General features: G+C 36.8%; 1 long non-coding RNA gene across 3 annotated transcripts; it reads left to right on the top strand.

Annotated features, from left to right (window-relative positions):
• The first annotated feature begins 2,747 nt into the window (after nt 1-2,747).
• On the top strand, nt 2,748-21,775 carry LOC132341410 (uncharacterized). Of its 3 annotated transcripts, XR_009490185.1 has the most exons (4): nt 2,748-3,738; nt 14,291-14,480; nt 16,642-16,682; nt 18,813-21,775. It is a non-coding gene; the product is annotated as an uncharacterized LOC132341410 (long non-coding RNA). The 3 variants fall into 3 exon arrangements; XR_009490184.1 differs by lacking the exon at nt 14,291-14,480; XR_009490186.1 differs by lacking the exons at nt 14,291-14,480; nt 16,642-16,682.
• The last annotated feature ends 5,586 nt before the right edge of the window (nt 21,776-27,361 follow it).

Here is a 27,361-nt window from a genome sequence, read left to right as displayed (position 1 = left end):
AATCACTACAAGGAATCAACTATCATGTTTTCATTAAATAATTGTTAATTTTTGTCCAGAAAAATTTTTGCATATTTGCCAGAGCTCAGCTATGAACTACTCATGGAAAATCCTAAGAACACAAAGTGAACACAAAATGCTGTTGTCTAAAGACACTTCAGTTTTACAGTGGGAGTGTTGATGCCTCCAATCTTTTTATTACCTGAAAAACCATCAACGGCTTTATAACGATGAGTGCAAAGCAGCTCGGTTTGTATTTGCAAAATTCCCTTTTAAAAACAGCAGATGTGTGCCAGCACATCTGGAAACCGCTTTTAATTATACTTTCCTCAAGTGGGAAAGCAGTAGCTTGTACCCATAGCAAAGGTTTTATATCTGACCACACAAATGCTTGCAACCACCTGTGCTGTACACTGATTTTCATTATGGACTGTATCACATTACTGCCCTATTATTCCAGAATGCCATTTGAAGCTGTTGTGTGACTAAGCTGCATCAAGTGTGGTCCTGAAAATGCCTCCACTCTACAAAAATGTAATAAACTTGATTGCAGTTAGGGTACTTACCACTGAGGGTATCACAGTATGCATGCTCCTGAAGTTGGCTTCTCTTGCTCTGAAAGTCATAAAGGGTATACAGTAACAATCGTTATTGCCAGTCTGGGAATTGGAATTTACCAAACCAATGCATGTCCCCAAATGAGATACCTTGTAAGTATTTGGAATTCCTTTCCAGTACTCATTTCTTTCCTACTACTAATACAGCAGTACGTTAGTAAAATACTCTGCTGCTTCAGCCATGCTCTGAGACAAAATAAGCCATTTCAGCTGTGATCTGCCAACATAACGCAATTTCAATTCTGTCATCAATATTTTCATAGGTTGCAAACATTGTGAGTTACATGACTTGGTTGAGTTTTCTAAACTCAAACCTTCCTTCTCCTACTCCCTCTTGCCCTACCCAAGTATAACAGCATTTTTACATCACTCTTCCTCATTTCTCGCAATTAAAAAAAAAGTTTCAGATGTCTGCAAAAGTCCCCTTGTTCACAACACTTTTTCAATATTTTGGAAGGTTGCAATGTTGGCATGCAAGATTTTGTGTGTCCCAGTGGAAGGGAAAGGTCAAGCTTTTGTAATGCTCAGCCCTTGGGAGACATGGCATGCCCAGGGATGCCTTCCTCAGAAATGGCCACCAGGACGTGCAAAGTTGTAAAACACAAGGTACGTCATTTTACAGATTACGTTTTAGGACAATTTACTCTGCTGACCTGCACAATGTGCAGGTGACTTAAAAAGCACCCAAACGTCTCTTCAGTATAATTTATACTGCTTAACAATTTATTACCATGCTTGAAAGAAAGATTTCCACATAGTTATAGATCTAAGAACCCACATTCACCTGTCTCATATTTTCTGAGTATAATTTGGGTGTTAAATTTTTCTGTAACTCATGAAGCCCCAGTAGATCCCTCACAGGACTGAGCCTTCTCCCAGTGCTCTGCCCACAAAAACTCCTCCACTCTCTGCCCAGGGCTCTGGGATGGCAGCTGGAAGACACTGGCCCCGCTCTGAGAAAGGCTCAGGGCAGAGCTCAGATCCCAAACCAGCCGCTTGCTCCCTCTCCAGCAGGCAGAACAAATGCTCTGTGCAGTCACAAGTGCCTTGGCTTGGCTCCTGCCCTCGCTCTGCTCTCCCAGCTGCTGCGGGGCCCGGGGCCCCCGGCTCTGCACCCCTGGGAGCTGCTGCTCCTGCGGCAGGCAGGGCTCCCCGGGCCAGCAGAGAGGGAACAGCAGGATTTCCTTAAGGCACCTTTTTGTCTGGGCATCCCGGAGCCTCACACGCGACACCTGGTAGGCATTTCAACGTTCAGTCCACTGTTAGACACTAAAGTTCTATGGGAGGTGTTCACTGGGTCATATATACAACTTTTGCAAAAATATCTATACTATTCTAAGATGGAGTATTTCAACAGCCCATAACCCCACTGCTGTGAAAGAATATCTTGATTTCACACTGCAAACGCATTTATTAGCCGTGCAAAGACGGCACAATATTCCTACCTCTATTCTTTAGTTATCTGTGGTAACATTTTTACAATGCTAAAAGCAGTGCTCATTTCTGTGAATTACTTAAACAAAAAGTGATTATTATCTACTTCAAAATATGCACACTGACTATAACTTTTTAAAGTTTTTCCAACTAAACACATTTATAGGGCAAACAAAGATTGATGCATTCTACAGTTCTATAAAAAATATAAAACTATGCTTTTTTTGTTTGAAGATGAAGGTATCTTGGAATCAACCTTACTGAAAGAAAAGGGTGCCTGATTTTCAGAACAATAGGCCTAGATTATAAATTCATTTCATCATGGACATACACAAATGCAGCATTTTAATGTGGATACAGACATGTAACTTCACATGCTGAACTCCACTTGAAATGGTGATACAAATTGATAAATCAAGGTCAGGAACAAGGGTTATTTCCAGAAGGGGAGAAAGACAAGGGAAAGGACTGTAAAGAGACAAAATAAGCACTCAGACTCTGCTTCTTTACAATACAAGGAAGGCACACTCAAGTCTTTTACTCAGTAAACCTTCCTCTTAGAGGAGTGCCAATGAAGACGAGGAAGCTGCTTGAGTAGGATGGCAATGCTAGTCACGCTGGTGCCATCAGGAACTAAGGGGGAAGAGCAGCCAGGTCACAGGGTGTGGGATCCAAAGACACGTAGTCGGAGGATTTTCTCTGCTGACTGCAACGGGCACAGGATCAGTCCCTTGCCCTTATACCTCTTTAACTATCCCACTCATAACGCTGTCATCATGAGCTTAAGGATGTGGCCTCGAAGGAGAGAAGAAATGTCTTTGAAGCAATGAAATATATCTAAGATTCTGGATATCTGCCATTTTAAAACCCTGAGCCAAGCACACACAGCCTTAGCAGCAGGTTGACAGTTTGGAAGCAAGGAGCAAACAGAGGAAAAAAAATCCTACCATGCATCCTCCCTGTCTCACTCCCTCTGATTCCAGGCATTTTGGGTGCATTGAGCCACATCCCCATGCCCAGCCCGTCAGGCAGCCCCTGTGTCTGCAGCCATGCTGGAGCCTGCCCATCGTGCCGCCAATCCCTGAACCCTCCTGGAAACCAGCTCCAGGGGTTGGTGCTTGCTGCTGCACATATCTGAGGAAGAGAAAACATGTGGGCTCAGGTTCAGGGTGCTGGAGAGGCTGAGCAGTCAGAGGGATTGCTCCCAGGAGCAGGGAGCAGTCGGCAAAGCGGCAGCGCTTCCCCCAGAGCAGGGTGGATGTCATGCCTGTTTCTCCCCAAAAGCAAACTGACTGGAAATACTAAAAAGTTTTTGCAATCCTATTGGTCCTGCCGAGGAAGCCTGACTGGCAGGACAATACATCTTTGTTCTCAATTAAAGCCATTATTTGGGTGCAATAATCATTTAAAAGCCAAGAGGAATAAGATTTTTGTGATTATAACCACAAATTGTCAATTGAAGCGAATGTTTTAAACAATCAAGGTTTGGTAGAGAAAGAAGAGAGCGGGAATAATAACAACCTCTACTATGACTCCGTGTAGCCTTCATCCAGCCAGTACAATTTTACTTGCATTCTGAAATCAATGCACCATAATCACAAACCAAAATCGTGACTGTAGTAAAAACCCACATACGACACGAGCAGATGTGGAGGGATTCCGTCAGGACTTTACATTACTGGATACTGTAAGTACCCTGCCTGCTCTGTTCTCCTTTTCCTATGAACATAGAGCAACTGTGGCTATTCTAATTCTGAAAAATGGGAAGCAGAGAAAGAAAGAAGTGGAGAGAATTTGTGTTAAATTGGATTTTCTTGTCTACTCCTGTAGTTTTTATCACCCAGATGACAAAACATTATCATTAGCAGTTTATACCCAAAGTTAACATTTGCCCATGGTTTTCTATTTTCTCTAAACCACAAAGGTTGGAGCCTGTTATGCACTCTCCTTATCTTACTCTGTTACTTTAGAATCTAAGAGTGCACTGCGCACATTAATCTTTCATGGCAGAGTTCACTGAAGTTCTGCCAAAATTCAATAATTATGTTCCATCCAATCCAGCAATTTATTTATCTCATTGCTGGAATTTAGAACATATAGAACAAAGTGCTTAGTTTATATGAATTAAACCCATGCTAAAAAAAAAAAAAAAAGAAAACCAACAAACCCATAAGACAAAACAAAACAGCCCTGTTTCACTTCTAAAGTTTTAAAACATGCAGCAGAATCTACTGAGAAATAAAGCTATTTTTACAAGAGCAGTGTTTTCTTGATAAACTGAAAGTGTTCCACGATGTTTAGAGTTCTTTTTCTCTCATATAAGTGAAAGGATTTTGTAAATACATTTGTAACTTTTATTCAAAAAGCATAACAATACCACTTACACTGCATTACTAAAATATGAAATACTAATGTCTAATGATCAAAAAAATACCAACTAAAAAGCAAGAATTTGTTTTCTGAATGGAAAATATATTGATTTACTGCACTGAAATGGGTAACTGGGACTTTTCTATGGAGCAAAATCTAAGATACAAAATTACAATGAAGTTAAGCTTTATAATTACACTCTTTCATTATGTGTTTGCAAACAAACATAAAACATAAAGCCCTCCAAGTAGGAAGATTAGAGACACATTATTCCTGAGGGCTGTTAAAAATAAAAATAGCACAAAGGAGAATACTTTATATTATCCACCTTTTCTAAAGGCAGGAAAAGTAACTAACCAGTTATTTATCAACCTATTTATAAAGAAAAAAATAATCAACGGGTTTTGCATTTCAAAATATAATGCAGTACCTATGCATTTCAAACTTTAAACTTATGAAGACAGAATGCTGATTTATCTGATGAAAACATGACTTTTTTGCATGTTTGCATAGACGATAGATTTCTTCATGAAGGAAAATGTTAATATGGTCTCTGCAATCAAAAGCCAACTTTAAAATGTTTTAAGTTTTTAAGAAAAACTTTGTTGCTTTGTATATTAGGTTTTGCATTTCAGTCATGCTATCAGAAAAAAAATTATTCTGGATTTAAAAACTGTTCACAAAGTTTTTGGAGAATAACTTTCAGTGATTTACACACAACCCTTCACCAACTGAAATAGAAAAGAAAACCACTAGAAGTAGTACACTAGCATGTGTTCGTTATTTCCCAGTAAAACCTTCTAAGCAAAACTAGGAATATCATAGTAAAACATTTTAAAGTTAGTTGTGCAGTAACAAGGCAAGTATGTGCATATTTTAAATTAACAGTACCTAACTCAGTAACCGAGGAGAAATCACTTCCACGCACCAGCAAATAAATTCCTTAATGATTTGCAAAAAAACTTCTATCACATTTACATTTGCACCAAGTATGATAATTTTCTGGCAATGCTTTACATTAAAATAGGATTCAACAGTGACGTATTTTTCCCCTGTTGTAAAGCTTTTCAAAAGCCCCAGAAAAATACAATTAAGTTATATGAGTTTTATTTTACTATAGTTCTCCATCTATTCTTTTGCAACATGTTCATCTTGTCTGCTTATTTTCGTTGCAAATACAACATGCTATAGTTAAACTTGCAGGAGGCTTTTGAGTACTGTAACTCGGTCTGCTGCAACGTAACAATGAACAAACTCTCCCAGCCAAGTTACATGAAAGTACCGATTCTGAGGAGTCTGTAAAGCTCGAGCTTTCTCCCAGTGTAGCTGCGGCTTGCATTATGTAATAAAGGAAACACACTCACACACACACACCCCCAACACCTCACAGAAAATACAGTTTAGCAGAAGAAAGACAATACCTGTAAAGCCCATTTTAGCAGCAGCCAAAGGGATCAAGGCTGGGGGCAGGGGGCAGGGAAGGTGGGAAAAGGCTGTTCCATATCAATATTGCTGCCGAAAGATGGTGTTGCTTATAAATAAACAACACACATAGGAAGGAACGAGCAACTCCTCGGCTACAACCACATACAAGTGCAGATATGTAAAATAAAAATACCTGACAAAAGTGCTGCCTAATACACTTTGTCTTTACATTGGACACACGTGGAAACGACACCGTAGAGCATACACAGTATGTAATAGGAGGTCCCTAATTTCCAATTCACAGAGTAAATTCACAGAATGTTCAAGTGTGCAATAATAATATATTCACTTACAGTGCCAAACTTGTTTATAGAATATCAGCAAGGAATAACTCATTTATTGCACTGATGATCTCCACAAATTTCAGAACTCCAAGCACACTTGAAACATGAACTTCTGCAGCTCCTTACTAATGTTTAGACTAACTCCCCTTCCCCTTTTTTAACAACAAAGGACTACCCAGCTCCTGTTCCCTGTCTCGCAGATCAGACTCATACCCAGATTTCAAGGAAGTGGGATAAATCCAAAGGCAAGTCCAAGATTTTCCTCGCAAATTTCCCCCCAGTGGACCCAGGCATGTATTTTTCAAATAGATATATCAAAAAGCTCCACTTACACAATTCAAACAAAGAAACTTCTCGAAAATATCATTACTTACTGTTCACTGAGAATAAATTACTGAGATTAAAAGTTTAAAGATTCATCTGCTTTACATCCACAAGTGTTTTAAGCAACCCCTAATACTGTATCTTGCTTAAATGTGACAATTAGTGCTGCTTTGGCATGTTGAAAAATACAAAGATAGCAACGATCCTCATTATGCCTTAGCTCTCTGTAGCCTGGTTTTTGGAGGTGCGTAAGCTGCGGAAATTTAGAATGATAATAGCAACAATTTGGTACACCAGGAAAATACAGACCCTCCCCCCCGAATGCTTCAGATATACTGTATAAAGTCATTTTGACATGCCTACACAACTGGTTGTGGCAGCTTTCAGACATGATTCCTAATCACAAAAAAAATGCTTCAGGTTCTTTTAGAGAAAGCTTGTCTTGGGAAGTTGATTTTGGCCAAGTGCCAAAATCATGTGCAAAAGGGGCCCTCATTACCAATTCATGGCAGCCTTCAGCGCTGACAAAAAATGTGACCCAACAGGCTAAAGCAACAACTAAAATTAAAAAGTATGAGACAAAGACAACTTACTTAATATTCCTTCCATCGCCACGTTAAACTTTTCCGTAATTAAACCCTTGTTAGTTCAAAGCAGTTTTCAACTACTTTTAAATGATTGCACAGGCAGTCTGTAACAGTGGAAAGCTTTCCCTGTAAATTCTCCCCAGCCACTCCACTTCTAACAGCGTTTGGGTCCGACCGCAGAACTTTTTTGCTCTGCGCCTCTGCGAGAAGCCCCTCTCCAAAAAGAAGCGAAGCGTCCGCGCGGATTCCAGCGAAAACTAAGCAGATCATTACAAGCTTTTGCAAGCAGTAAAGGCATAGGAGGAGTGAGGAGGAGGGAGGAGAGAAAGGGCTTGAAACGCAGGAGCAGCTACTTCCTAAACTTTCTAAAAAGCTTATCAAAATGGGCATGCAAACTTGAAGCAATTGCAATTAACAGCGCTCGCTGCCCCACTCTCCCATAAAAGCAGATTTGATACACAGCCTTACCTAGATGTCGTCTGGCTTTTCTGTGGATCAAAAAGTTTCCTGCCTAAGCACAGAGATATTCTTTCACAAACCATAAAGGCCCCTTTTATTAATCCAGTACTGTAACAGCCCACTTTCTAGACCACGCTGAGAGCAGGATGCATCAGCTTTCGAGAGAAAAACAGTCTTAACACACAATTAGTGGCAGATTGTATAATAGAGGATTTATCTTAAAGAGTGAAAAGGCATTTTTTAAAAAGCAAAGAGGGTGCGGTCAGATGTTAGGCTATCCCTGAGAAAAGGGGCCTAGGCTGCACTAGTACCTAAATACTAGCAGAAGCTTACTGGGAAGGGAGCCAATGGAATGACTTTGTTTGACCCAGCTGCCAATCTCTCCTGAAGCACTGCGCCAGACTAAACACTGACACTATTTTAACTCAAATCAGGCTACAGCAGCTGTTTGCTTTCCGGCTCTCAGCTATGCACCATGGCCATGATGACTCTGCACAGCACATATGATAGAGCTGGGGCACTTCTGCTAAAATGCGTTCCATGTTTGGGCTGGTGGTATAGAAGTGGGGGCTGGAGTAGCTGTTTAGTGTGTGTGGGGGAGTTCTTCCTTTTTTCTTTTTTTTTTTTTTAATAATATCTCTGCCTCCATTTTCCCCAAAGTCAGCTAAAAATGAGACGTGAGACTCACAAAAAATTCAGAATTGCAAGTCAGGGGAAGAAGAAAAGTGTTTGCTTGGGACAGACAAGAATCAGAATATATTGTAAAGAGGTGTGTGTGTGTGTGTGTGTGTGTGTGTGTGTGTGTGTGTGCATGACTCCAAAAATCCACCTACTACTTCAAGAGATTTATTTTCCTCTTGTTAAGTGCTCTAAAATTGATCAATATATAATTAACCAACAGACTCTCCCTCTCATTTTCAACTGTAAAAAGAAAGTTCAAATGTATATATTTATATATATATATATAAAAATCAGGCATTTTTATGTATAAAAAGCAGGCATTACATGTGTGCATAAGAGCACACATTTACATATGCATCCAGATTCTGATCTAAATTACACCAGTGCAAATTGCACTGTAAGCAATGAAGTTATTACAGGTTAAAACTGAGGGTGGAATTTGATAGCCAATTTACATATGAAAGCATATAAGACTGAAAAAAAACCATGGGCATTAATAGAAACAGGCGTATGGCATGGAGGTTGGCACGTCTTTTCTAATTCAAAAAAAGTCAAGAAGAGTTGCAGCAACAGAAACAAAGCACATACACATTTAAAATCAACAGAGGCTTCTGAAGCACTGGGCATGTTGTATGGTTCAACATGGCACCGACAGGTTTTCAGCATTTACACCTAAAGTTAGACACAATAGTAAAACCAAAACTTTGATTCCTCTCACCTTGCCACAGAAGGGTGCTGGCTAGTCTAAAAACTGTATGTCATGATAACTTCCTCAATCAGTAGAAAAATTTTGAAGAATACACCCACCTAAAAGCAAAAGGCAGAGATAATGAACCCAACCTTTTATAGTTAGTATAGAAGAAAGGTAAGGCTCCTGACATGAGTCTTCAGTAAGCACTACTGGGTATCTCCAATTCAATATGTATAGTCAATAAAGATAATGGAGAAAAAAATTACTAAACAGAAATGAAAAAAAAGAGTAATAAAAAAATCTATTCTGTAAAAGCTGAGCCTGTTGTTCTGTCACAGGTTGTTGGCGTCAACAGATTCCCATGAACTGTGCAACAACCTCCTACCAAAATCCCGTTGAAGTTATTCACATTGCACAAGCTCAAATCTCACCAACTACCCTCACCTCTCACTAGTCCTCAAGTACATTAACAGTTTTAGAAAAGATCCTGGAAAAGATCTTAAATAACCCACCATTAAATGAATATGAGTTACAACAAATGTCAATGTTCCTATCTAACATGAGAATTGACATGGAAGAGCAGACCTGCATTATGTCCGAAATGCCGTGAAAGAACGGTCGATTACTACAAGAAATGCAGATACCTACCCCTGAGAAGTCTGAAATCTAAAAATGGCAGATAGGTGAGACAAACACAGCAGTTTTTTCAGTACCTCTCCTCTCTCTCTCCAGACAAATATTTACCACAAGATGCATTTGCAGGCCCCCTAAAGAAAATGTGACTCTTCAGCAAGGAGGGCATTTGCCTTGTGAACTCAAACCTCACCTTGCCCTGCAGTAGAGGTAAAACTGCAGCAATATCTCTAGAAAGACTTTAACAACACTGCACTTAGCATGGCTGAAAAAGAGCAGAAGTGCAAGATAAAAAGCAAAATACAGGCTGGAGTGAAGCTTTGCCAGCTCCTTGAGGCAGAAGAGAAGGTAATATGGCCAAATCAACAGACAAAATTTGAAAATGACAGGAAGGGAAGGATGTTCTCAGTGAAGCCAGCAAGGAACATATCCAAGACAGCAAGGAACATGTCCAAGACAGGACAAGATCAGGATGCAGATAAACTATGGTGGATAGACACTTTAAATACTATCAAAAAAGAATTCTTTAGGGTAGAACACAAATGCTTTTCATTCAAACACAGTATAACTAGCAGAAAGCTTGCACAACCTTCTCCTTCTTGAAGAGTTCATTGAAAATTTATTCCTATTTCAGTTTGTAAGGATGGGTCCTACTGTCAGAATTGCTCCAGGGTGGCTGCAGGAGAGGAAGGTGGTATCTGGCATTTCTTTCACTTTTAAACAAACTTTTTTCAGCTTTGGGCAACAAATTAAGAAACGGGGAAACACTGGAACCAGTAACTAGTAGAGCTTTGCTGACAAATATTTTCCTTCCAGAAAGCTGTTTAGAATTCTTATTATCTAATAAATGAAGCATTAGTACAGCTAAGCATATTTGCAGTTCTTGTTGTATAAAATCTCTGGTTGGTCTTAAAAGGATTCTCTGTTAGAAATAAGGCATTCATTTTCTACCCTTGATTTTGAGGTTAGGGAGCTGAGTGTGGATGCAATCACACCATGAGCAACTAAACCTCTTCAAGTTGTTGGCCAATATTGATCAACTTTATGATTGGAGGTTTCAGGTGTATTTTTTAGAAACTCAGTAGTGTTGAGATCTCTATTCCACAAAAAATATAGGTCAAAAGAAGAGAAGAGTGAAATTTTGTTGGCATTCCCACTAGTAAATATGGAAAATCTGTGGAAGAAAAAGAGCTAACTGCTTCATTACTTCATGCTGAAAACTTCCACCAGACTCACATACTGTTTTAAATATCAAAGTTCTGTAAACCTCAAAAAATGAATTAACAGGAAAACAGGCTTCTCTGGTCATGAACTCTCTTTTACTGAGGAGCTGGTAGAAAGCATATTGAACATATCATCCAAAGGCTTTTTTTGGTTTTTGCATTTTGATTTAAACTACTCAATTAGAGTGACTTATTTTCAACCATGTTGCCTCTATGTTTAGAAGAACAGCTTTGGCCCAGTACCTTATGACTGCATGATTCCCCACTTAAAGTTAATTATAAAATTCTAATTGATTTGAAAGGAGTCAGCATTTTATCCTTTTCAACTCCAAGCCTTAAGTAAATTGTCAGGGAGTCCCAGAAAATGGTGCACGTCAAGAACTGTGCAGGTTGTGATCTACTTATTAATCACAGTGAGGTGATCAAACTTCCAGCTTCCACTTGTGCATCAGCCACTTCTAGAAGAGATGATGGCCAAAACTATGACATAACACTCTAAGTCAATGGCACTGGAGTCTCTGTGCTCCTGAAAGGCTGTGCATTTCTTCACAAACTGAACCTTCTATTATTTGAAATTTCAATAACCATCACTGCTAAGCTGGAAGCCTTTCACTAGTAAGAGTCACTGGGGAAAGAGAAAAAAGAAGAAATTACACACAAAATAGAACATACATTTCAGTGTTTCTGTTACTTCAGGGGAGAAAGTTAAATTTCCAAAACTGAAACTGACTTCAAACAAATTTATTTCCCTACCTACTGCATTAGCACATCACACAGCACTAATTTTATTAAGTTTCATTTATAATATGCTTATTTGAAGCTGGAAGACAATGGTGAAATGCAAGAGGAAAAGAAAAACAAAAGGAAAAAAAGCAAGAGCTGCCTCCTTGCAAACAGGAATAAATGTTATACTCTCTATTAAAAAGTGAGAAACATAAATAAATCCAAGAGACAGTCACCTATTCATGGCAAAATGGAACCCAGATGCTAACAGCCGAGAAGAAACTTGCCTCAGAAATTCAATTGCATAACTATCTTTCATTAAGGATTTTTGTAATCCTCTCAGAAAGCCAGTGCCCACCACACCACCACCAGCAGTAGTGCACAGGACTTTTCTGTTCCATTTGGTTAGGAAATCTGGGCTTGCTGTAGTCCATACACATTTTTTAAACAAAAGCAGAAAACATGGCAGTGACTTTTGTAGCTATGGAGTTAGTTTAATTCAGACTCTAAAATTAGTCTTGCACAATCTCATCATCTCCAGATGCTCCTTTATGCTCATAAATCCACTAAAATGTTTATATTGTCTCATGCAAAAGGGTGAATGCCTGCTGAGGATTGTTGCTCCAAGGCAGTAATAACTTACTATGTCTTTTCTGTAGCAAGTTGCAGTGGTTTTCTGAAGTACAATCTATAGACATTTGCTCTTTCCATCACACCTCCCACATTTCCACAAGCCACAACATATTTATGCTTCAAGACATCTTCTGGAACAAATCAGTTTTAGTTTTGAATTAGAATACAGTATGACATGAGACAGATATAGCTGGGGTTTCTCTTAAGAAAAAAAAATGGTGTGCTTTTAGAATAGACACCAAGCAAATATCAAGCTTGCATATAAGCCTTAGTTCCAAGCCAAGGAAATAGCTACCATATGTATTAAAAAGTCAGTATCAAACATAATTAGATTAGATATAACACAACTGGGCCCCCAAAGACCACCATCCAATCTTACTCATTCCTTCTTTGGGACCAATTATCATATTATTATACTGAGTAGTGCTGAGAATCCATCAAGGAAGAAGATCCTATTGTGTTGCCAGACAAAAAAGGCAGTTCTTGTCTCAAACATCATCTTTTTTGTCAGTCAAACTCAGCATTGGAACATAAGTTCCCTGAGCTCATAGACAAGCTTAGCTCTGTTCTCCCACCATCATAATTTCTTTGGTAGTTATGATTTCTGAAAAAGAGAGACATTCCCCAGCTTTTCCTCTCTAAGTAAATATCGTTTATGGACTTTTTTTCTATTATTTTATCTAAGAAGCAACTAAACATGATAAAGAAGGAAAAAAAAAAAAAGAGCAGCAAAAAAAAAAAAAAAAAAAAAAGATTTTTGATAATGGACCCCTCCAAACACTACCATTTGCAGCATTGCATAGTACTGAGCCACAAGCAGTTATAGAGGGAGTGTGATACAGCAGCTCAAGGTGAGTAGAGATCTGGATTATTGGTGTTTCTGGATTATTGGGGTACTTCTAACCCCACTCCTGGCTCCATGGGTACCCCATGGGATATAACTCAACCTCCTCTGCTCCAGATTTCAGCTGATGAAAAGGCACAAGGCTCAAAAAGCATGTGAAAGGACATGCAAAGTCAAGTCGTTGGTTGTCTCCATCTTAGTTTCTCTAAAATTGTGGCAGACAATGTTCCTACTGATTTATAACCAAGTAATAATGCACTAATATGAAAATTTTAAATTCTTACTAAGAGACCTAAGATACACCTTTGCAGCAATCAAAGAAATAATTTGATTATAAATTAATGTAAACTGAACTCAATTTCTGACCCTGTAATTTTTGTCAATTTTTCATTGCCTGTAATGTTCATTAAGAGTAGAAATAAATATTAAACAAGGTTCAATTGAATATCCAGAATAAACTTGTGGTTGGTTGAAGTGCCATTTTTGTGTAAATTGGAGAGACAGGGCATCAGATTTAGTTTTTCACTGCATACTTCACAAAGATAGTCCTAAGCACAAATGTCTGGAGTTTTAAGCTACTTGCTTCACTGCAAAGCTTAAATAACCAGTCACTCTGCCAATGCCTATGCCTTTAAGGCAATGCTGTGTTGACTCTTTAAATATTTTCACTTTTTAATATAAACTTTTCATGCAAAAATTTCTCTTAGAGAACAAGGACCCTACACAACCAAAATGGAGAGAAGTTACCACTTCCTGGTTTTTCAGTCTCACCTGTTTGAGTACAGCTGACCCAGCACAGATGGATGCATTGCTCCTGTCTGGGGGAGGGCCTGTTTGTCAGCCTTTTAATGACTTACAGAAGGAATCACCTCATTTAGGAATCATGATGGTACTGACTATTAATATCAAGCAGAAGAGCCTACCAGCTACACCGGGAGATTGAAAAAACCTGTGTTGGGCTCTATTCCAAACTCTGGAGAGGAAAAAAGCCACCTGGGATTTGCATACATTGATGATTTCAAAATCCTGCTCGGCAGGAATTTCTTCTCCTGCACATTTAGACACAACCAAAATTAAACCTGGCATCAGGAGAGAAATTCTTCAGATATCCAACATCAAAATAGCTGGTGTTCATGTACATTCTACATCAAAATAGCTGAGTTTCCAAAATATTACATCAGAGAATTTGGAAATGAAAGCCTTTATTTGCATAATATAAATCCACCTATAACTGCCCATAGAAGAAACATAACATGCAATTGAAGTAACATATACAATACTATTATTGTATTCTTCATGCAGAACTGACTGCCTAGAGTCTTCTCCTTCCAAATCCCACACAAGACAAATGGTACATTTCTAGAATCCTTTAGTCTTTGCCAACAACTAACTAAACAAATAAGCAGTGGATAAGGAAGCTCAGCTATTACCTGCTATTGCACATCTATGACAGCCCAAGAGAAAAGACCACCAGCTCCAGCCTCCTTACTAGGTAAAAAATCATAACATTACATGGTTTCTCTTAGGTCTGTGTTACAGCAGAACAGGTTTTACAAGGATACAAAGTAGAGGAAAGCAAAGTAATCAATAATTCATCAAAACAAAAGCCATAAAATACTATGCTGAAAAATGTACTTAATAAGTTTTGTCATGCTATTTTGATGCTCTACATTTTCATGACTGCCACTCACTGTCAAGAGAAAAGTTCCATGAAATACAATGACTTGCACAGATTAAAGTTGTACTTCATATTCAATAACAGTTATTTATACAAACATTAACCTCTGCATTGAGACTACCCTTCCTGATACAATGCCTCCTTATGTACAAACACAGTTTGTATTCCACTCCCATCTGCATTTTATTAGTTATTTTAGACAGCACTTTACTGTGGAGAAGTTTCAAGTTTAATCTAAGGCAACTTCTGCATCCCAGCAGAAAAAGTAGCAGCTATGAAAAGTAGTTTTCAGTTGGTCACATCACAACAAGTTGGTTTACATTTACTCAGTATGATGTGAAATTGCCATTCCAATAAGAAACCCAGAAAACTGGAATTCACTTATGATGAAGGCCTTGCAAAACCTTTTACAAGCCGTGAGCATGGTCTGTCCCATCTGCTTGACACATATATTTTCCATCAGTATTGGGAAGATGCATGCAAGTCCTGATGGGGAACACATGCTTATTACTTGAGTCTCCTGAGTAATCACATATCATGAACAATTGAATGTTCAGAGTTTCTGTTTATGACTTTGTGTGCATTACTAATGTAGAATCTCGGTATGTGACGATCCCTTCAATATCACAATGTTGAAGGAGTCCATGTATGAGGAATGGGCTTCACAAACTTCTACACTACACATGCCAAACCTTTCTCAAACATTGCATTCTCAAAAAAAAAAAAAATCACCAAAAAAAAACCCCCAAAAACCACAATAAGAAGAAAAGAAAGACAGCAGTCTGCTTAGTTTGAATTCGCCTGCATTCAAATTGATTCTGGAAATGATGGTTCCGCCAGGTGCACTTGGTTCCTACATATGCTCAGCAGATTTAACAAAATCTACTTTAAAACTGTGACAAGTGCATGTAAAGACCTGGACAGTAAGCTGATTAATTTCTTCTGTCAAATGGTGTTTCAAAAGCTTCAAGTGTCCACTGCTCATCTGACTAAGGAGTGGAGAGAATGCAGAAGAGAGGACATAGAAACAGAACAAAGCAAAAACCTTTTCTGGGCTTTAAACAAAAGAACATATACAATGTTCTTGTAACATTAAGGTTTTCACAGCTTTTTGGGGGGGTAGGAATTGAGTCCCCAGACTGGACTGAAGAAGCTAAAATGCAGTAATCCTTCATCTTTCATCATTTGGTGCAAAAGTCTGGCAAGCTGCTATCAAACATAAAGATAGTGGCCAAGGGCAAAAGGACCAAAATTGGGGTTGTGGAGTAGAAGGAAAATGATGAGCAAGAATTGTGGATACATTAATAACAATACCAAGCAAGTACAAAAGGAAAAAACAGAAGGTGGTGGTTTAGAAGGAAGAAAAAGAGGAAGAGAAAAAGAAAGGGACTTTTTTTTCCCTCACTCATCAAGCCTGCAACAATGAGGCAGGAAAAACAGAAACTTCAATTCTTTGCTACTTCAGGTTCTATTGTTGGACAGAGCTAATGATGGGCATCTCACGGGTCATTCAGCCCTAGGAATGAACCAATTTGGAAAGTCACAGAAAAGCTTTCCTAGTAAAAGGCACCTGCCAACTAATAGCAGCAGTTGTGTTCCTGGAGGTTCAAAGGTCTTGTTAAATTTTGGAATTTCTCTTAGAAATAACTAGAGGGTGCTTCAGCCCACAACGCTTTTTTTAGTCCAGCAATTCAAGTGACTTCAAACATAGTTAAAAATGTGTCTTAAAGTGCCCATACTCCATACTTACACTACACTAGCACAAATGTTATATGAAGCTTTACATACAAAAAGATTGTCTCCTATGCCTTATAAAATTTTTTAAATCTCTATTGTGTGCAAAAAAACTATGATCAGTTACTCATTACAAGCTTAATGGTGACTCACGTATTGGCAAAATGGACAAAATTAAAAACTGCTAATTTTTTATCCTGAATCCATGTTAAACTGAAATATGTTCTTTTAAATCAAATAGGTTTATTTCAAGGATGCAGCTGGAATGTGGAACTGGAGGGGGTGAGTGGCAGGGGGGATGAGAATCTAGAACTTTGAGAAATCATTCTATCTTTTAGAGAAATGCAACTGATATTCTGTTGAAATGCATTTCCATGACTATGGGGCTACCAAATTTTATACCAGCTGGAGATCACCTCCCATATATTATTTTCTCCTAAAAAGGAACATGCACTAATTTTAGATTTGGAGTTAGGAAGAAAGAATGAAAATCAAACAAAGAGTGAACAAAGAAATACACAGCATGACTTTTTTTCTTTTCATGAAATATTTCCTTCTAATTAAGCTTTAATTTTGTAGGAAAATATCACAGGTCTATATATTTAAAAATTCATTATGTGCAGAAAATAATTAGAACATGCAAAATCCTCAACTTTAATTTGGGGAGTGAGAGAAAATTGGTCAAAATATTTGCTTAGCATCAGAGGCAGAGGATCCATGGTCCTAAATATTATATGAAAGAGAAGGAGCCAAACATAGTAAAATTTAATAATAATATAATGTTAAATGTTCATCTACGGAGAACAAAACACAAAAACAAGAAAAAAAAGGTGTTGCTTGGCCATGTCTTAATTACTAAGCCATGTTTTTTTAAAAATGTAATAAGAAAACTATTTTTTCAAAAAAAACCAGTTAAGCAACAAAGCTATTTATGCAGTTTTCTCAGCACTCAATATAGGACTAAAGAGCCTGCAATTTTCAAGGTGATTTGCAATTTCCATTAATTTGTTGGAGGTTTTGTATCTCAATAATGAGACACTTTCATCAGTTATTAGTGAATCAGAACTGTTTACAGCTTAAATTCAAACACAGTAAATACAAATGCAAATGTGTACATGATTTTTTTTTTTTCTACTATTATTGCTAGAGGGTGAAAGAAGGCAAATTCAGGAGAATGGGGATGTTTATCATTACTTGCCTTAAATTGGTCAACAGCTCCATGCCCCTGGAATTGAACTGGGGGTAGATGGTGAATGCCAATATTTGGGTTCCAATGAACTGCAAGTGGTCATTTGGGGATGGGTTGCTGCCTTTACCTCCCCAAAACCTGAAAATCAAAAGTTTTTTCTACATCATTAGATTCTAATTTTGGACTGTTATAAAGATATGGTTTTATTCATTCATCAGCTTCTTGATTCAAGGGTAAATTTCTTGATGTTTAGCATCTATGGGAATTCTGGCCTTTTAGATCTAGCATCTTTAAAGTCCTTGACCAAGTCTATAGACTACATCTATATTTTGGAGTTTTGATGGAATGGATTAAAATAAGACCCAAAAAAGAAGATTTAACTGTATAGTAAGGTGCCTGAAGATTCAAAAAGACACTCAGAATAGATCACAAGGTGACCAGAGGAATTCCTAAAGTCAGCTGAAGCTGATTAAAAATCAATGTCAACTGAAATCCGATTCTTTCAAAGCATTTTTGAGCATCTACCTCTATAGCTCTCATCCAGAGGGTAGTAAAATTATATTTTTTTCCTTTCAATTAGCAAGTATAGAATACTCCCTTCCTTCAAACCAAGCTGTTAATTAAAAAGATGAAATACTTTTAAATTAGAGATGGGTAACACAGAGGTTCTACTCAATAGCCACTTGATGGCAGCGTCATGTATAAAAAGATTTGCCTGTGAAGATAAAACTTTAAAGAAACCCCTTCAATAGCAGTAAGAAGCCAACCCAAATGATACCTTGATTACTTCAGAGTATCACCCTTCCAACAGAACTCTTTTTAACAATATTTTTACGGTCAGCAACTAAATCAATAAGAAAGCCCATAACAATAATGAATTTTAAACTTCAGAAATGCTGCTATTAAGATTATTCCTTTAAAATACCTCTTTAATATCAAGTATTTAAAAGTTTAGTACCTGTTATGACTTTGATATTTATTCTGGCATGATACTCATTCTAGTATAACGCAAGGTTAATTTCTTTGGGAAGAAGCAAACAAAAAGAATTCCAAGAGGATTTACTAAGAAAGAGTTCATTGACACTTTTAAAATTTAATACATAAAATGTGATAAAAATATATGACATTAGTGTTACCAGCACAGTATTAATTTTGCAGCATATAAATGTGAGAGTGCTTTACATTTTCTGCCATCAAGATAATCCACATTCTTTGGTCAACAGACAGAGCCAAACAAGCTTGACAGAAGAGGGAAAGCAGCTGATGGAAGGATGAAGGCCAAGGTGAATGGTTTCTCTTCCTCTCCTGACTTACTCATCAGTTTGCACTTCAGCCTAGAGAGCAGCCCCAGACTGTTTGAGCTGGGCAAGGGGAAGGACTAGATCCCTGTGCTGAAAGTGAACCTGTTAGGATCTGCCTTTACCTCTCAGGATGTCCAAACATGATCACATCCAACTTCAGGCATTTTTACACTGGTTTGAAAAACAGATCATTCCCAACTGGTAATGACAGCTCAGCATATTGAAAACATTGGTCAGTAATATATTGCAATAATGCAACTGCAAAGACAGCTCTGTGAGGAACATATTCCACCCTTGGTTTGCTAGAAAATATTTGTTTGCAGTACTAAACCTGTATCTAGTGAGGAAAAAAGAACTCTCTTATTCCAGTATTTGAAGAGTTAGGCAACTGGTGAAGTCTAAATACCATCATTCTCTAGATTTATCACTGGAATTTCTATTGCAATTAATGTTTATTCAATATACTGCGTGATACTAGCTAAAAAAAAAAATCAACATTCATAAATAGATTTTTGAGTTAGAGAAACACTAACATTCTGAGCTAATACAGAATTCATACCCAAAAATTTTTTCAAAATTTGGGTAACTTCATTCCAAGTACTAGAGCTGGGAATGTTTGTCACCCAAAGCAAAATTTTTTGTCAAGCTCTTAAGCCTCTGCAAATATGATTTAAAATAGAAGCTGAAAGAGAAAGTCCATGAAGTGCAGAAAAATAAAGAGAAGCAATATTTTAGATCTAAAACTAAAGTTACATTTCTCATTACTTTTGTGAGTCACAACATTAATATGGAATGGTCTCAACAGTTCAATTGTACTCGAGCTCTAAAATTAGATAAATGTCCTAGGAATTTCCAGAAATCTTTGAAAAAATAAATTAAAAAGTATTTCCTGCCCAACCTCCACCAAAACCATTCTGCATGAAATGAATTAACATTACAAAAAAAATCAAGACTTTCGTTCTCTGGTAGTTCTATCAAACAGAATTCAACACACGATGACAACAACATGAAAATACCAAACACTTCTGGGACCATTCTTCCATTAGTATCTTGAAAAGACATTTTATAACTTTTATGTGAACTTTAATGTATTCAAATGTGACTTCCTAAATTTTTCTTAATGTTTCATTTCACTGAAATTTATATTTAAGCTATAAACACTATTTTATTTTATACCTAACAACAATCAGTTTACCATAACTGAGACTAGGAAGGTGAATTGAGAGGAAGGTAGGAAGTGGGAAAAAAGTAGCAACTGTAAATTCAGTTTCCAAATGTAGAATTACTATGTTCCTTCCTGTACGGAGTACTGCATTTTCTTAGTCTTTATTTTCATGTTAAAAAAGACAAAAGATTACTGTAGTCTGAAAAATGTTATTCCAGGTAAACTTAAAGAATATGAATCACATAACACTGAAATATGAACATAATAGCTGAAATTACTTCTCTTCATACATAAAAGAAAGTCCTGAGGCTGCACCTTCAGTGATTTAGTCAACTGTATATGATTTATGAACAATTTTTTAAATTACAGAGTCCATAAACCTGCTCCTCCTCAAACTAGAGAGGCAGCAACGGGGTTTGCTCATTTATTAAGGACCATTCACCTCACTATTCATTCTTATAGAGCCCCTTTTTGGTTGCTATGGGCCAAAATTTTTTATTTCACCATTTGGAAAATATATAAAAGGGGCATTGCCAGGACTGAGGTATTCCTGACTAAATCTTATAAACGTGGTGTGAAAGACTATTACTCATCATATTTACTCTTTCAGCATGGTGGTAGACGCACAGAAAACTGCCCTGGAAATTAAGAACCTGGAAGACCACTCTGTAGACCATAGTCAAGCAGGCTCCAGAGCTGATGCTGATCACTAAGTCACAGAATACAATCAAGACCAATAAAACCAAGAAATGTCAAATTTTACTGGCAAAAATTAGAAAAAAAAATTTCCTTTGCTTGGCTTTTCAGTTTACTCATTAAATTTAAGCCTTTAAATTTATTCCTTGGAAATCAGAAAGCTTTTAAACTGCACACTTTGGAATTAATAGCACAAGTAATTGCCAAATGTCACAACAAATGGCAGTTCCATGTTCACAAAGATTATGCATTGTGGTGGAGGCTGCTTTATAGGTGAGCTTAGAAGTATTTCAAAGAGGAGCTTGTAGGTTCTTGCTGTACAAGAGTAACATTTTTGTTAATGGAAGGGAATCAAGCAGAATATAGAAGGCACTGGCAGAACAAGAGGTGCTGATTTTTGCAGCAACAAAGCAGAAAATGTAAGCAAGGTATAATGATTCAAGGTGGAGAGAAGCTGGAATGGTGAAGAAGCCTGTGGATCTGGGTGGCAACATTGAAAAAATTATTTCTAAAAACTGATGAAACTTCATAATCTCTGAGAAAATCTTCGTTTAACCAGTTACTGTTATTCAATATTTTATGTGTTAGGAAATTTTGGAGATTTTTGTTTTGAATTTGTGTGGGGGTTTTTTTGTTTGTTTGTTTTTCATTTAAATTGACAATAAAATGACCTTTTTTTTTTTTGTGGAATACAGATAAGATTTTTACAAATGTTACTTATGTTTGAAGCGATATATTGCACTTCCCGTGACCTTCTAAGCACTTAATATTTCACAATTAACCAAATAGTTTAGATTTCCACATGCAATGTTTGTTTCCTTTCTAGTCAGAACTGACGAGCAATAACTACAAATGTTAAACGCCCTATAGATATTTTTTCTTATTTATTTTCTCTTTTTTTGGTTCTTTAAAGAAACTTCTCCCTTCAAACAGTGTGAATCCCTTAATAATTAGGTGGAAGATGTTTTCATACAAAGATATATAGAAGCAAACTGTACATGAGAATATATAAAAGCCTTCCTTATTTTGTTCTTGGTTATTTACTTGTCAACACACACACACACCACACTGGGAAAGTATTTCTATTTTTACTGGAACAGAATGGACAAAACAAGAAAATATGATAAAGCAAAATTCATGACTTGTAAATATCAGATCAACAATATCTTTAACAGATACATGGAATAGTATTTAAGGTTAGCCAGACTACTTGATCCTACATATTTTTTTTCTAAAATAGATGTAATTCCCAGATTTCCATTCTTTCTCACTTGAGTCCAAGGAACACAAGCATCATATTGCACCAAATTAATCATAGTAAATGCTTAACAGACAAATACTCTTGGTTTTTTTTTTTTTTCATCTACTTGTTAATGACCTCCACAGACTTATCTTTCAACTCAGAAGCTGCTGCTCTTATTTCTGACTGTATTTTTGCATCGAATTGCCCCATTTACATCTTCATGAACACTGCAAAGAAAATCTTGCAGCTTGGCTGATAATGCTTGATTTCAGATTTGACAGCATTCTCATGGTTTCTTTGTGCCATCTGATAGCATGTACATGGAGAGTGATTTTGCTACTCATTAATAACAAAATATTTTTATATTTTGAAGATTACAGAATGATCTCCTAATATAAATAGATTGATAAATAAAATATAAATCTCTTAATGTAAATTTCCTATAAATAGGAAATTTGTCTCACATGTCTGTTGCTCTATCTACAAACCTACTTTTTGTATCAGAGATCATAATTCACAAGAATTTGTCAATTAAGTGGTCATCTTTAAGTAGAGAAAAGAAAGTACTTCCCACAGAAGAAAAATTATACCAGAATAATTTTCTCCTCCTGCCCCATTGCCAGCCTCTAATGAGCATACATGAACCTTTCCTTTAGAAATAGTGTTACACTGTGCTGAGGGTTCTGGCTGATATTCTTCCTAAAGTTATTTGGAAACTGACAGTGGAGACACTGCTTCAATGGGAACAAGGCACAGAAGGACTCACCCCACAGTAACACACCATAGAGAAGTTTTTTATAGGATATGGGACTTGTTGTTGTTCTGAAATACTTAGAGCTCAGGCACTACTAAGAAGCTTCCCAAACCTTTCAATTTAAACTGATTTATCAAGACACTTTGGCACATATTTTATAGTATGCAAGGAGTCCAATTAAGAAATTATTAGAAGCTGTCTGAAAAATATCTGAAAAAAATGACAATATCATAGAACTCTTTCAGTTTGGAGCCATTTCCCCTTGTCCTGTCACTATTTACAGGCACACTCCATGTGCCTGTAAATAGTCTTTTCCCATCTTTCTTGTGTACTCCCTGCAGGTACTGGTAGTCCACAATTAGGTCACCCCAAAAAATTTTCTTTTCCACACTGTATGTCAAAAGATCCCATTAAATCTGGAATTAATTTATTTCAGTCCATTTTTTAGGTTGCTATGCTTGCTATTCTTTCACTATGTACAAGCAGCACTCCAACAGCCTTGGACAGAATGCCAGCTATTTTTACAGAGAAGAAGAAAAATACAGCTTTTGCTTTAATTTTAAGCATAAAAACATAAATGGAAATAAAAGAGCTAAATCTAAAACAGTCTACAATAAGCAGGAATGAAAATGTTTCTTTAGGAGCCTATTTGCTTTTGAAGTCTTACTTCCTTATTTCTAAATTCTGCATCAATGTTTAAGCTAGTCTTTAAGTTAAAGAGAAATACACAACCAAGTATTTTTAAACATATTAAATTATATTCTCTTGGGAAAAAACTCTTTCTATGACAGGACTATCATAATTACTTAATCTCAGTTTCTTAAATGGTGGAAGGAGTTCGACTTTTTATTCAGTAACTGTTTGATGTTCTCTAGAATATACCAGATCCCATGTTCCACAATAATCTTGTGTGTCTAATTTCATAATTTTTTTGATATTATATATTTAAAAACTGAACGCAGTCCTAATCAAAGCAACTATGTATTTTCTCACTTTATAAATAAGCAGACTGCTAAACTTAAGGTGTTAGTAAAATAACTTTTAGCACAATGTTCTCATATCAATTTATAACATTGACAATGTTCAAAGAAAAACTGGATCAGTCAAATGCTGGCATTAGGCTAATGGTTATCATAGCTAAGTTAATGCCAGCTTAAGAATGACATCAACATTTCTGCTTCCAAAACTGGTGATGCTAATCAAAATGTGGAAATCACACAGCCACCTGGGATGGATGGGAAAGTTTAGCCATGACATCCACAAAGTATGTGTTTCAGGAGTGACAAATTGAGGTTTTCAAGCAGCTGCAATGTTTTCAAGTGGGAGAAGCTGGTAAAAATCACATGAGGTGAAGCAGAGATCTCTTTCAGAACATATAATTGGGCTAAGGATAAAGAGAGACAGAAACAGGAATTTTCTCTGAAAGGAAGGGGAACCAACAGGTGAAAAATAAAAGTAAAAAGCGTGGCAGAAGAAACAAAAACCTACCTTAATGTTAGAAAGAAGGACAGGGTGGCATGAAACATTATTCTTTCTAAAACAGAACGTGTATGGACTGAGAGGGTTTGAATTTTTTTTTTTTTAATAAAGAAAATAATCTGTAGGAATAATTGCTTTGGAAGAACAATCAGCCAATAAGGTTATGTAGTTTATCAGTCAATTAAATGTCAAGAGCATTTACTGTAGGTGCATCTCAGAAAATGGTTGAGATGTTCTCCTGGGACACCCAGTTGTGGCCAGTGGATCCTGATGTGCAAGCTGAACTACACATTCAGTGGCTTGCAGGTAAAACTATTGCAAAACCTTTCAAAAGCAGAGCACAGATAAGGTGACTACAGAGATTAGAGAGTTTTGCTATAAAGAATTTGTACATGTGGAGACCTCCAGGATCAAAATTGGAACACATCAAGTTCTATTTTGTCATATCATTTTCCATATTGGACAAAGCAAAGGGAAGGTGTTCTTGGCAGTGGAAAATACAGACCATAAAAGGAAAGAATTTAGAACATGTAATTTTTTCCAACAGTATTTCTACAAGAGACAGACTACCCAACTAAGGGCCAATCCAAATATATGCAGCACATGTAAAAAAATAATTTGACAAAGTCTACTACATGACGTTGTGCTGCACCATAATGGGGCAGGCATCTACACACAGAATTAATATCTGTGATGGCTATTCAGGAAGCATGCAAGGAGGGGTTATTTCAAGAAGCAAAGCTCTTTTCATTGAGGTTGAAGGATGTTGGAAATCAAGGGCAAGGTTTGCTTTACGGATGAAAAAATGTAGATACACATAGATACACGTAAGGTACTAAATACAGGGAATCAACCTAAGCCAAAGACTGCACCCAGCCATGACCTCAAGCCAGTGGGATCAGAACAGGGCCAGACTGAAGGAACCTCCATTCTCCCACTGATCCCTACAGTGGGGAAAGCAGGATCCTCAGCACCAACTGTTTTGCTCTGCAGATCAGGTCCTATTGCTACTCACTACTTGCTAATGTAGACATAGACAAATTATATTTATTTGGAGACTGAAGCAGGGCTACATATGGAGAATTTCACCTTTGACAAGTACTAACTTCATTTACATTAACACCTGTCTAGACTGTTTTCCTAAGTATAAACATAAAAATCTCCTTAGTGTATTTGGGCCCTTCTTACTTAATTAACCATATGTGACGTAAAGTGATACAACCCAGTTAAAGGTATGTCATTGTTGATAGGATCAATTACAGTCAGACATAAGTATTCATTGCTTATACCATCTGTGCTGTACTCCTAAGAGCAGAACCTTGTCAATGAAAGTATACACAGATTAACTGTATTCTCTTTCATTAAAAACCACCAATCTGGTTTGTCAGCTCCAGGCGCTCTCTGTTAAAAAGTTGCAATATTATAATGCACAGTCACCTCCTCCTTCCAGCATACCATGCCTAGATAATTTGAAAGGTTTAGCATAATATTTGTGATGATTCCACATCTTGAATGATTTTATTCTTAACTAGTGGCAACTGTCCAACAGCCTTCCAAAATGCTACTTATATACCAGCCTGGGAAATCATTGTGGCGATGGTAGGGAAGTAAACCTCGCCTGTTCTGTTACCTGTTTATCAACATTTTCTAAGGCTTCTGGTATTCACTGCTTTTCTGCAATATTACAGGATCTGATCACAGCTCATTTGAGAAGGAAAAAGCTCCCAAAACTGTAATTCAAGCCTCAGAACCCTTCTGTTGCCATGTATTTATGCCTACAGACAAATACACGCATGTAGAAATACTACAACTAATTTCAAGTCTTTGATGTTAGCTGCAGTGAGAACTCACAGCTAGATTAAACTAATACTTCTGAAGTTAATTAACAATTTGATGGATGATACTTGTACATAAAAAGCTATATGTTGTGTTCAGCTCTATAGCGTTTGGAATAGGTCTCACATTCATTCCTATCATTACTATGAGAAATTTTTTTTTATTTATTTAATAAGATAGGAAAGGCAACAGTCTCTGGATAGGTAAGGAAGGGGTTTAAAGGACCAGTTTGGAACAGGGGAAAAAGCTACATCATCACATAGGTCTAGAGATGAAAAGTTCTAAAAGCAGGTTGAACCACAATTCACATTTTTCCCCTCAGAATTAAGGAAAGAAATTGATGGGGTAAAATATATTTCTAATCAAGCTCCCTCCAAAGACAAATTCAAGGAAGAATAGGAACTAGTGTTCTACTGTTAAATGATTACAATTAAAACTCTAATCAATACAGGTCACATGAGAAAGTAGGATGTGCATGTAAGTGCATTTCTCTCTTCTGAAATATTTGAAGGCCACACTTAAGGATCCTCATGAAGAAATGCAAGAAGGAATGAATAAGATGTACTCCTATTGCCATTGTTTGCATACTGGTTTTATATCTCTGTGTTTAATTTGGAAGGGATTTAGAGGCACACCCATGTAGGAAGAGTATGGTCAGTTTAAAACTGGAAAAAAGAAAAAGGAACAAACTAACCAAAAAGCAACTTTTGGCTGATAAGGACTTTTCCCTGTGTTTATTTAAAGTAGGTCTAAGGACTTGGTCTCCTGAGATATTAAACAGTGCTGATGAAGATACTGACCAATAGTTAAAACAATCTAGAAGAAATAACATTATGGAGAATAATATGGTAATTACAAAGTAAAAAAATGTTAAAACAATACTAATTTAGGATTACCATGCTTATTTCTTTTAAAATAGCTGAAACCAAATCCCACTTTGGGATGCTGGAAAAGACATTTAATAAGGAAATTTTTATTTGAAATCTATAGCAAGGTGCCTAGAATATTATGGTTGTGTATAACACAACTCCTGTTTACAGCACCTTCTAAAGACAAAAGTAAAAAAGGAAATTTTGTAAAGCATAAAAAAGTTCCTCCTTCACCCACCCAAGACCACATGTAAGCATTTTAATGAAGCCCTTTCTGTGAAATGATGGAACGTGCATGATTAAGAACAAAAAAGCATTTAGAGTATTTGTCATAAAAATATATCAATTCCCTTACAAATAACTATTAATTTTTATAGTAATTTATATACTTTAGTAATATTTTTATGCTATATTGGCAAACCAAAACCT

The sequence above is a fragment of the Haemorhous mexicanus genome, chromosome 2, assembly GCF_027477595.1.
Source record: "Haemorhous mexicanus isolate bHaeMex1 chromosome 2, bHaeMex1.pri, whole genome shotgun sequence".
Taxonomy (NCBI): domain Eukaryota; kingdom Metazoa; phylum Chordata; class Aves; order Passeriformes; family Fringillidae; genus Haemorhous; species Haemorhous mexicanus.
The sequence above is the reverse complement of the archived record's forward strand: the minus strand, read 5'-3'. Positions and strand labels throughout refer to the sequence as shown.